The sequence below is a fragment of the Lutra lutra genome, chromosome 13 (assembly GCF_902655055.1).
Source record: "Lutra lutra chromosome 13, mLutLut1.2, whole genome shotgun sequence".
In the NCBI taxonomy this organism is placed as follows: Eukaryota; Metazoa; Chordata; class Mammalia; order Carnivora; family Mustelidae; genus Lutra; species Lutra lutra.
Window position 1 is genome coordinate 66565494 of NC_062290.1, and position 10556 is coordinate 66576049.

The 10556-nt window shown below is 34.7% G+C and overlaps 1 long non-coding RNA gene across 1 annotated transcript; it reads left to right on the forward strand.

Moving 5' to 3' along the window:
* The first annotated feature begins 747 nt into the window (after positions 1-747).
* LOC125083547 (uncharacterized) lies at positions 748-3631 on the forward strand. The gene is made up of 2 exons (XR_007122299.1): positions 748-887; positions 3470-3631. It is a non-coding gene; the product is annotated as an uncharacterized LOC125083547 (long non-coding RNA).
* The last annotated feature ends 6925 nt before the right edge of the window (positions 3632-10556 follow it).

The window sequence follows — 10556 nt, forward strand, 5'->3', positions numbered from 1 at the left end:
CACACGTCACACAATTTTAGTTTCAGGTGTACAACATAATAATTTAACACAGAGTAGGGCATTTTTATCTTTGACTAGGTTTAACTTTTAGAAGATCTTCTTATATTCAGGACTGCACAAATACCGATATCTTTTCAACTTCAGATATATGCAAAACCAGAAAAAAATGGAAAGATGAAAATTAGTATCAACTGCTGATTTGAAATTCAAGCTCAGTTCTGGAGATATGAATGAATAAATATTAAAAGCTGATAAAAAGGGACACCTGGGTGGCTCAGTCAGTTAAGCATCTGCCTTCAGCTCAGGTCATGATCCCAGTGTCCTGGGATCAAGCTGGGCATTGGGCTGCATGCTCAGTGGGAAGCCTGCTTCTCCCTCTCCCTCTGCCTGCTGATCCCCTTAATTGAGCACTTGCTCACACTGGCCCTCTCTCTCACAATCTCTCTGTCAAATAAAGTCTTAAAAAAAAAAACCAACTGATAAAGAACTGAAAATCTAGATAAAGAGAGGGGCCTAAGATTGAGGAAAAGCAGCAACCTTTGGTAGCAATCATTCACCACCATGGTCCAAAAATAAGCTATGTGATAGTTTTTTCTTTAACACATTGCCATGGAAAGATTATTGCCATCCGCTGTTCTTTTTAGGCAGAAAAAAGATACAAAAGTACCATCATGTTGGTACCAGTGTTGTGACATACAAGTAGCTATCAATGTAGGATGATTATTCTTCCCTGACCTTTATTCAAGGATTACAGCCAAACAAGGAGAACAGCTTTAATGGGAGAGTTTCCCTAAATCACCTAATGGGTGTGAAGCAAAAGAGGATGATCAAGATAATGACTACATGAACAGACTCCCACCCATCAGAAGCCCTACTGTGAATTGCATGTAGGTGAAGTGTATTAAGAATTTTAAAGCACTGCATTTCTGATTTATCAATTTTTTAAATTTTTGTTCATGTCATTGTTTTGTTCTTTTCTTTAGAATTTTAATAGACTTTTTGTATATATGCACCCTAGTTATCCCATCATTGTTAGATTGTTTATATCTACTACTACTAACGACATTATATTCTAGTATAGAATTTTTTTTGTTTAAATTTTTTATCTCTAATAGTTCCCTATTAATTTCATATTGTTGTCTTAGCTTCTCATTAATCATTGTTTGTAAAAAAGTAAAAAAAAGAAAAAGCTTTATACCAATTTATTTACCAGGGAAAGTAACTTCCTCTGAGGAAGAGAAATTCTCTTTATCTCAGGTTAAGTACCTTAACAGAATAATGGGATAGTGGAGCATGAAAGATGAGACCTTCTAAGCATAACCCAGAAAGAAGGTGTTTACTTTACAAAAAGTCAATTTCTCTACATAAGAAACAAACAGGGAATATTTTTTTAATATTTCCTTTATTTTCTCTCTCTTTCTTTCCTTCCTTCCTTTCTTTCTTTCCTTCTTTTTTGGGGGGGTTGGGGAGAGGAAAGCTGACAGTTGGTGCTGGAGAAAGTTATCCTAAGAAGCAAGGGTAAGACAGCAATAAAGGGCATAAGAAAGCTAAGGAGAGAGGGACTTGGGTGGCTCAGAGTTGTTGGGTGTTCAGCTCTTGATCTCAACTCAGGTCTCAACCTCATGGTCATGAGTTTGGGGCCACATGCTGGGTGTGGAGCCTACTGAAAAAAAAATAAAAAGAAAAGAAGAGAAGAAGGGAAGAGAAAAGAAGAGAAAAAGAGAAGTAAAGAGAAAAGACGGGAAGGGAAGAGAGAGCCAAGGAGAAATTTTCTTTTATGTGGACATCTAATTTTAGGATAGTGATATTTAATATGTAAGTTTTTTCTTGCCTCATCATTTATTATCATATACTGCCCTATACCTGCAAAGAAAAACATCTGCACCACAAGTTTGGTTTAACGGTATTTATGGAGAATAAATGATATATTAGTTGGGAAATGGTAATAATGAAGAGGACAGAGAAGGAATTTCAAAGGAGTATTTAAGGTGGGCAGCCCTTGTGAAACCAGCTTATAAGTGAAACAACCATTAATATATATCTCCTATTAATATCAAATCCTCCTGAAATTCAGAGTTATATTAGGTAATTAGAATGTCTCAAAAATGATTTGATTATAGCTAAAGCATTCTTATTTAGAAATAAAGGGCATCCACGGAATGCTGAAGGATTAGAATCATCTGAAATATATTTCATAAATGAGCTCTCTAATTTTCAAGGAAATAGAGTTATTTGTTGCCTCTAATTTACTTTAATAAATGAATTGATCTGAAAAAAAGAAGTATGGCCATCAACTGTATTCAGTATGTTCTGTTTATGTCTTCAGAAACTTTTCTTTCATGTCATTCCCTCCTATATATATCTACCATATGCCCCTCCCCATTCAAGGTTTTACTTTCCATGGTTTTAGTTACTGGTGGTCAGCCATAGTCCAGAAGCAAATGATCCTTCTTCTGACTTATTGTTAGAAGGTCAGTAGTAGCCTAATGCTATGTCACAATGCCTACATCATTCACCTCACTTCATCCCACCATGTAGGCAGTTTTTCATTTCATAACATCATAAGAAGGGTGAGTATAGTACAGTAAGATATTTGGGGGGAGAGAGACCACATCCACATAACTTTTATTATAGTATACTATTATAAGTATTATATTTTAAGTATTGCTGCTAATACCTTACTGTACCTGATTTATAAATTAAGATTTATCATAGGGATATACTTGTAGGAAAAACCACAGTATATATAAGATTCAGTACTATCTGTAGTTTCAGGTATCCACTGGAGTCTTGGAATGTATCCCCACAGATAAGGGGGGAATACTATACTTGAATGTAAGTAAGTATATTCAAAACACATATTTTCTTAAACTTAGTATAACTGGATATCAATTGGACAGCCTTTAACCTTTTGTAGTTATAGTTAATAAGTTTTTTTTAGAATTTATATAGGAGAGGTGTGCTTGTTTTTTAGATATTCCATAATAAATTATCACAGACTGGATGGCCTAAAGAACAAATTTATTTTCTCATAATTTTGGAAGATAGAAGTCTAAGATCAAGATGTCTGCAGAGTTGATTTCTTCTGAGACATCTGTCCTTGGCTTCTAGATAACATTTCCCTCTTCATCTGTTTCTCTTCTGTGTGTCTGTGTCCTAATCTCTTCTTATAGGGATATCAGTCATACTGGATTGGGGCCCAATTTAATGACCTCAGTTAACCAAAATCACCTATTCAATGTTCTTATCTCCAAATACAGAAACATTCTGAGATACTGGGAGTTAGGATTTTAACATTTGAATTTGGGGGAACACAATTCTGCCCATGAGAGGAGGCATATGAAATTAGTTTATTTCATAGATTTAATCACTCAGAATACTAAAGTTTTAAGTGTGGAACTCACAGCTTAAGTAGAGGAATAAAGGAATTTTTAGTATCTGATGCGACTCTGGTCTGATTATATTCTAGGACTATCGTGAAGACACATTGAAAATTCTAACACCCTGGAGAAGTATAAAATCCCATTCAGTTGCTAATCTTCCTGTCATGGAAGTTGCTTGCCAGCTCTAATTTCGAGTGAACACATTAAACACAATGGTGAAAATGTCAATTAAAAATCTACTCTCCATACCATGTGTGTCTCTTTCCGTGTATGTTCTGACCTAACTCACATCCCACCTATACATAGCTGTTTGTGGATCCTGTTTTTTCAAACTGTTACAGTCTTAGTTAAAATCATCTATTTTTTTCTACTATCCTACCTTGACCTTGACTTCAGCTCTTGCTCCTCAAAGATTGGAATATGGAGGAATGGTTCTCTCCTTCACCATATAATCTTTTGTCAGGAATTTCAGGATTTCCTCAACATTTGTAGTTATGTGTTTGACATTATTCTCTAATTTCCACACTGACTTACTGACTTTTTTCATTTTATATTTTGTAATTGGGTTTGGTTCTTATATGGATTGGAAAATTAACACAACACTAGGCTATTATTCCCCAGATTTCCTCCTCTACAAGGCTGATTTCTACCTGGATGTTCTAAAGATCCCCAAAATGCAACATTTTCATTCCTAATCCCTAGTTTTCCCCATTTATAACACAGTTCTCCTTGACAGATTGAAATTTAGAAGATAAACTTTGTAAACATGCAGTTGTTTTGAGTAAACTCAAAACCATCATCAGGGAAAAAAATTCCTGTCAATAAATTTAAAATCTATGTCAATTAATACCAGTCCACATCATTTCCCTTTAATGGACTGCTTTTCAATTTCAAACATTTTTTTTTCAATTTAAATGTAAAGGATTTATAATTGGGTATTAACTTATTTTCAATATTACTCCCACTCTTTTCCCACCTTTCTCCTTTAATCTAACAATATATATCAACATTCCTTTTTTTCCCAAAATATTTTTTTTTCTTCCCCTTTCTGGTTTTTAAAATCATACTGTTTACTTGACCTGGAATATCATTTTCTTTCATTGTATCTATTAAACATATTTATATCTCCCAATGTCCCTATTAAGACAGCTAGCCTCGTGGCAAGTTTCTAGTCCATCTTCTATAATCTGAGGCTAAAGCCCCAGTGGGGATCTACTAGAGAAATGTTGAGCTCTCCTTATCTTCATGAGGAGGAATTAGCATTAACTATGGATAGCATTATAATTCTTCCAAAAGAATCATATTTGAAGTCTTTGTCAATTCCTCTAATCAGGGCTGGCTCCATTGATCAGTGAAGTTGCACAGCACCCAAACTTAAGAGGCCCTGCACCTCGGTTTCATGTTCTGTTGTCATCATTTTAAAGTTATTTTTGGATTTGTATTTTATAAATGGAGCTGACAGCTGACATAAATGGACTCAGATTTAAGTGAGTTGACAGCACTGCAGCCTCTGGGCTGGACAAGGTTGCAGCCTCCCTGAGTCTGGCAGGCAGCTCAGTGGTGGCTTCCAAAGAGACTTAGTGGGGAACTCTCACTTACTCCACAAGCAGATACCGAGTGCATCCCAGCATGGAAGCTGCAATCCCCTGAAGCTCTCTATGGGCCTGGCCAGGCTGCTTTGGAGAAAAAGAAACTGATTTCCTTCCTGAAACAACTCCCTGCATTTTCATTTTGTACCAGGCCCCTTAAGCTATTTAGCTAACCATGCCTCAAGTGAATCATCCAGCAAAGAATCACTCTACCTACTGTTCTAAAATAATAGAAGAAAAAAAGGAAAAAATAAATAGGAGCTCCTCTTCTCTCAGCTACTCACCCAATTCAACATTTAAAATTAAATAAGAATAACGGGCAAAAGGCACTCCACAGCCACTGTTTGTATTATTTTTTTCTCTTAAATGGTTTCAATGAATAGTATTATTCTGTTAAATTGAATTAATACAGTTCTGAAGGTAAGATCTGTACATATCTGAATTAGAAATTGCATATAAGTGTAATCTGACTAAAAGAAAAAGGTTCTCTATATAAAAGTTGAGAAGAGACATTTCAACATGGTGTGGTACACAGAATGTGCGTCCAGATTCTGGACCTGCCATTTTCTAGACAATGTATTCTTCCAACATTCTTTAGTTTCCAAATATCGTATGTTTGGGTTTTTTAAATTTGTTTAAAACTAAAAATATACCAGAAATAAAATAGATGCCCAATAATTTTAATTACTTTCTTACTCTAGAACAATTATCTTCTATTATTAGGAAAGCACATTGACCTGTTAATTAGCTCCTAAAATATATTGCCTTGGGCATTGCCTAGAAATAAAAACATTGACACAAAAGAGCAAAATTAATGTTTCATAATTGAGAAATTGGGAATTTCCAGGAAGATCTGAGAAAAGGGTAGATGGGGTCTTTCAGAGGGAGGAAAAAAAGCAGATGATATAACTAGCACATCATAACTGTTGATGGTTAGTGAGAATTAATGAAAGACTTTTTAAGAATATGGATAAAGTCTTTTTTATATAGTAATGATATTCAGAAAATATCTCCTAGTACTCAGTAAAAGTCACAACTACATGCAGACTTGAGCAGTAATTTTGTGAAGAGGGACTAAGTAAAGAGGGATCTACTGAAGTAGCGGACTACAGTGCAGACCAGTAATAGATAACCCATGAACCTGGCGTGGTCCAACGACTGTGTTAGTTCACCAGGACTAAGAATTCAACCCAAATATGTGAGCTTCCTATACCACCTTTGTTGGAGAGAATGGGATAATAATGAACTATCAGCAAAAATAAGGGCAAACACTTAGATATGATTAAATATGTTATGGACACTATCATATACAACATAAAAACTATTCTGAGACAAATACTATTAACATACAGTTAAGAACGTAAGGCACAGAGAGGTGATTTGCACACAACCAGAGATTACAAGTAGAATAGCCAGGATTTGAACTATGATTCTTCATCTCCAGAACTTATGTCCTTAACCTCTTTATCACATTACCTCTCTGTATTGATTGTTTAGTTTCCTAATATAGGTAAGTGTAATCTCAGTTTTTCCCCAGATAACATCTGATTTATACTAATGTGGATCTTCTTCTACTTTTTCTCAGTCACGTGGAGAAATGGGTAGCCAGAAATGCAAAACCATTATATGCAAAACTTTTTTTTTCCACCACAATAGTTTAGGAGTCATACTTTTTTTTTTTTTCCTCAATTGCTTGGAATAGTGTAGTCATATTTCTGATGGCCCAGCATAAATAAGATGGTAGATTTTTGAAAAAGCTTACAGTATACTTACTTTATGCTTCAGTCTGCATTTCTGTATCTTTTCAAGTAATATGTTAAATGATGGTATTTGTTCAGGACTGGTCAATATAATATTTTTCAATTAATTATTTTAACTTCTATACCATTTTTCATAGTATGTTGTATAAAAATAGGTAAAAGTATTTTAGATTAAACTTTGCAATTACTATTGCTTTACTGAGATTGTACCGAGGACTCCACAGCATACCATTTGGCAGGTGGTATTTATTTGATAGATGACAATACAGAAAGCAGAAAAACAAAACAACCCCCCACCAAAAAAAAACAAAGGTAGAGACAGACATGGCAAACTTGTGTGTATTTCATCTATGAATTTTAGTTTTCAGTGACTTTGACAGTTAAAATAATTCAAGGCTATTATCACTGCTGAAATTCTTTTTTAGTTTGTTTGTTCAGAAATTCATTTTATTTATCTTGGAACTAATGAGTCATTGTTTCTAGCCCAGAGATATAATAACAGGATCACACAAGGCATAGGAAACTGCACAGAATTGTAAATTACTTTTATATCTTTCACTAAATAAAAAACATATATTTTCATACTGGCATAATTAAAAAATACTAAAACTTATTAAACACTTATTAAGAGTCAGGAAATATGCACCTTAACAGTGCATTCTATTTATCTGCTTAATTGCCTTAATATATTTTCTTGATCCACCCTAAAAATACACTCCATCATTCTGTTCTTTATTTTTCCTGCTCTGACTTCATTAACATAATCATATACTTTTTCTTTTGATTTTGTTTTCATAAAAATAAATTGTAGTTGATTAATCACCCCTTTCTCCCTACTTGTCAGGAGTCAGTCTGCCTCAGCACTCAACCAAGATTCCTCTTCCAGACTAAATTCAGTAAGAGTAACTCTGCTTCTCTTTGGAGAGGTGTATCAGGAGCCTAAAACTTCAACTGAGGTGTGCACTGCTGAAACATATTCAAATAGCCTGGGGATCTCACTGGTGGATTTAGATAAATTGTAGTAGCCTTGGCAGTATGAGATCTTGATATTCTGTTGTATATATTTCTATTTACCTTTTATTGCAGGACATGATGAAGCTGAATACAATCCTTCTTATGCAATGTTGAACAAAATAACATGTCCTTATTTTAAAGCTGCTGTTTCAATAAGAATGACAAAGTAATTATGTCTGAGCTTCTAGCTTTAACTTAGTGCTCCTAGGTAGGCAATACTGGATAGACTGTCCCTGATTCCATTTGGTATTAGAAATGAGAAAGAGCATAGTAAAAATTTAACCTTAGATGCATGTGGTTGTCCCCAGGCATAAGAATCAGGGTCATACATGGTCTAACATGAATTCTAGGTTCACAAATTATGTATGAAACCCAAACATAAGTTTTCCTATGAAAAAGTGTTAGAGGGGTGCCTGGGTGGCTCAGTGGGTTAAAGCCTATGACTTCAGCTCAGGTCATGATCCCAGGGTTCTGTTGAGACCTGCTCTCCTGCTGAGCAGAAAGCCTGCTTCCCCCTCTTTCTCTCTGCCCGCCTCTCTGCCTACTTGTGATCTCTGTCTGTCAAATAAATAAAATCTTTTTAAAAAAGGTGTTAGACTTTAAACACAAATAAAATGTAATATGGCTCTCTCTTATCTTTGTGAAAATATGCCAATTTCTTAAGTTGAATTAGTTAAAAAAAATTCATGAAATTACTGCAAACCCAAAGGAAAAAGAAAGCAACTTAAAAGGCCTGAGATTAAAGCACTGCCCCTGGAAACCAAGTTTGCAAATAAATCAACAGGACACTAGAATGGATTCTGTCTTAATGTCAGAATGAAAACAAAAAGGAACATAGAAGATACATAAGTTAGAAGTGGAGAGAGGTTTCCTTAAGACAAAGGAGAAAATATTGAGACAAGAAAAAAAAAAGAGACAGATAGGATACATATGAAATGAAAAATGAGATACTGATAACAACATAAGTAAATATACAGCAAAAGGTAGCCTTATTCACATATAACTAAGGAAGACATTGGACAATATGTCTTAATTAATAATGGGGTCTGGATTTGGAAAGAAGCACATTCTCAGGGCAGCTCCCATTTGGCACAAATGTGGGATTCAAAAGAAAAACTGAAATTAAATGGTTTGATTACTTTCACATTCCAAGAGATAATTTTCACATACGGATATTTTCCCTCTAGATATTTTATAGTATCATAGTAAACATCAAATGTTTAAGTCAAGTTAGTTTAAGTATGAAAGCCATGAATTCTGAAAGACTACTCTTTTGATGATGATAAATATTAGATATTTTTCCCCTATTCAATATCCATCACTCAGATACCACTTAGTCTCTGATATGATCATCAACACCACCACACTTATATTCTGGAACATAATTGTCCTGGGAATCTTGTTGAGGGCTAAGATTTAGCTTGTTTTTATTTCTTTTTGTTTTTTAGAATTCAGTAGCATGGGGTTAGTGCTATGATAACTTTATTTCATATTAAACTCTTTGAAAGTGATAATTCATGAGAGACTTGGCATTGGATCTAAAGAATTTCTGATGTCTTTAACTACTTAGCACCACTACATAGAGAAAGATATAAGACTAAAACTTGCAAATGGACCCTGACTTTACTTATGCTCTGGTCCCAGTTGATCACATTAGAAAATAAAAGCTAGGGGCACCTGGGTGGTTCAGTGGGTTAAGCCTCTGACTTCAGCTCAGGTCATGATCTCAGGGTCCAGGGATCGAGCCCTGCGTCGGGCTGTCTGCTCAGCGGGGATCCTGCTTTCCCTCCTCTCTCTCTGCCCGCCTCTCTGCCTGCTTGTGATCTCTGTCTGTCAAATAAATAAATAAAATCTTTAAAAAAAAAAGAAAGAAAATAAAAGCTAGAACTTAGCCTATTTGGCTAATATCATTAATTCAGTCCACCAGCCATTTTGCTGAAGCCCCAGAAGTTTGTATTTTATGGAGGCTTTCAGCACTTGATGCCAATGCCAGAACTGCTCAGTTAAGTTGATGCCAAATTCTTGCACAGAAATTGTGAGATGAATGTTCACTGTAGTTTGAACCCATTAAGATTTGGTATAATTTGTTATTCAGCAATAGTAAGTGATGTACACAGCAAAGAACTTCATAAAAAGCTTTGGCTTGAAAACTTAATATTCTGCTTTGTTGAGCAAGCCTAAATCATGTTGTGAATTATTTTACCTACTCTTGAGGTCTTTGATTCTAATACAATGTGTAAAAAAGCCCACTATGATTCTAATCCCTCATATTAGTCCTAGATCTTAAAGTCTACACAAATTTACACAGGGAGAAAAAACAAACTGAAACAAATCATTCCACTCAGAATCCATCTTTGTTCAATCTCAGTATAAAGATTTTTTTAAACATTTTTCTCAATGCTGTGAACAAGATATTTTATTACACATCATTATTCTTACTATCACTCTAGTATGTAAAGAAATCCATGATATTTGTGTATCTATTTCACAACAAACACTTCACTGAAACAGTTATTTCTGATACCTGTTTAGCTGATTTTCAGATTTATTTACTTCTTTATAGACCTATTGTTACCACCCTAGTCCACGGAGACCAACACAGGACACATAAATTATTAAAAACGAAAAACAGGCTTCATCCTCCTGTGTATGCTCTAGTCACTTTCCACACTATTCTCCCCAGTGGCAGGCAGAAATATGGTGGTATTTTTAGTACAAATATAGTTGCTATCTTCATGATTAAATTACTTAATGATTTAATTTTTATAGGCTGAAAAAATATGACTTCCAAGACCTCTCAAGTTCTTGCA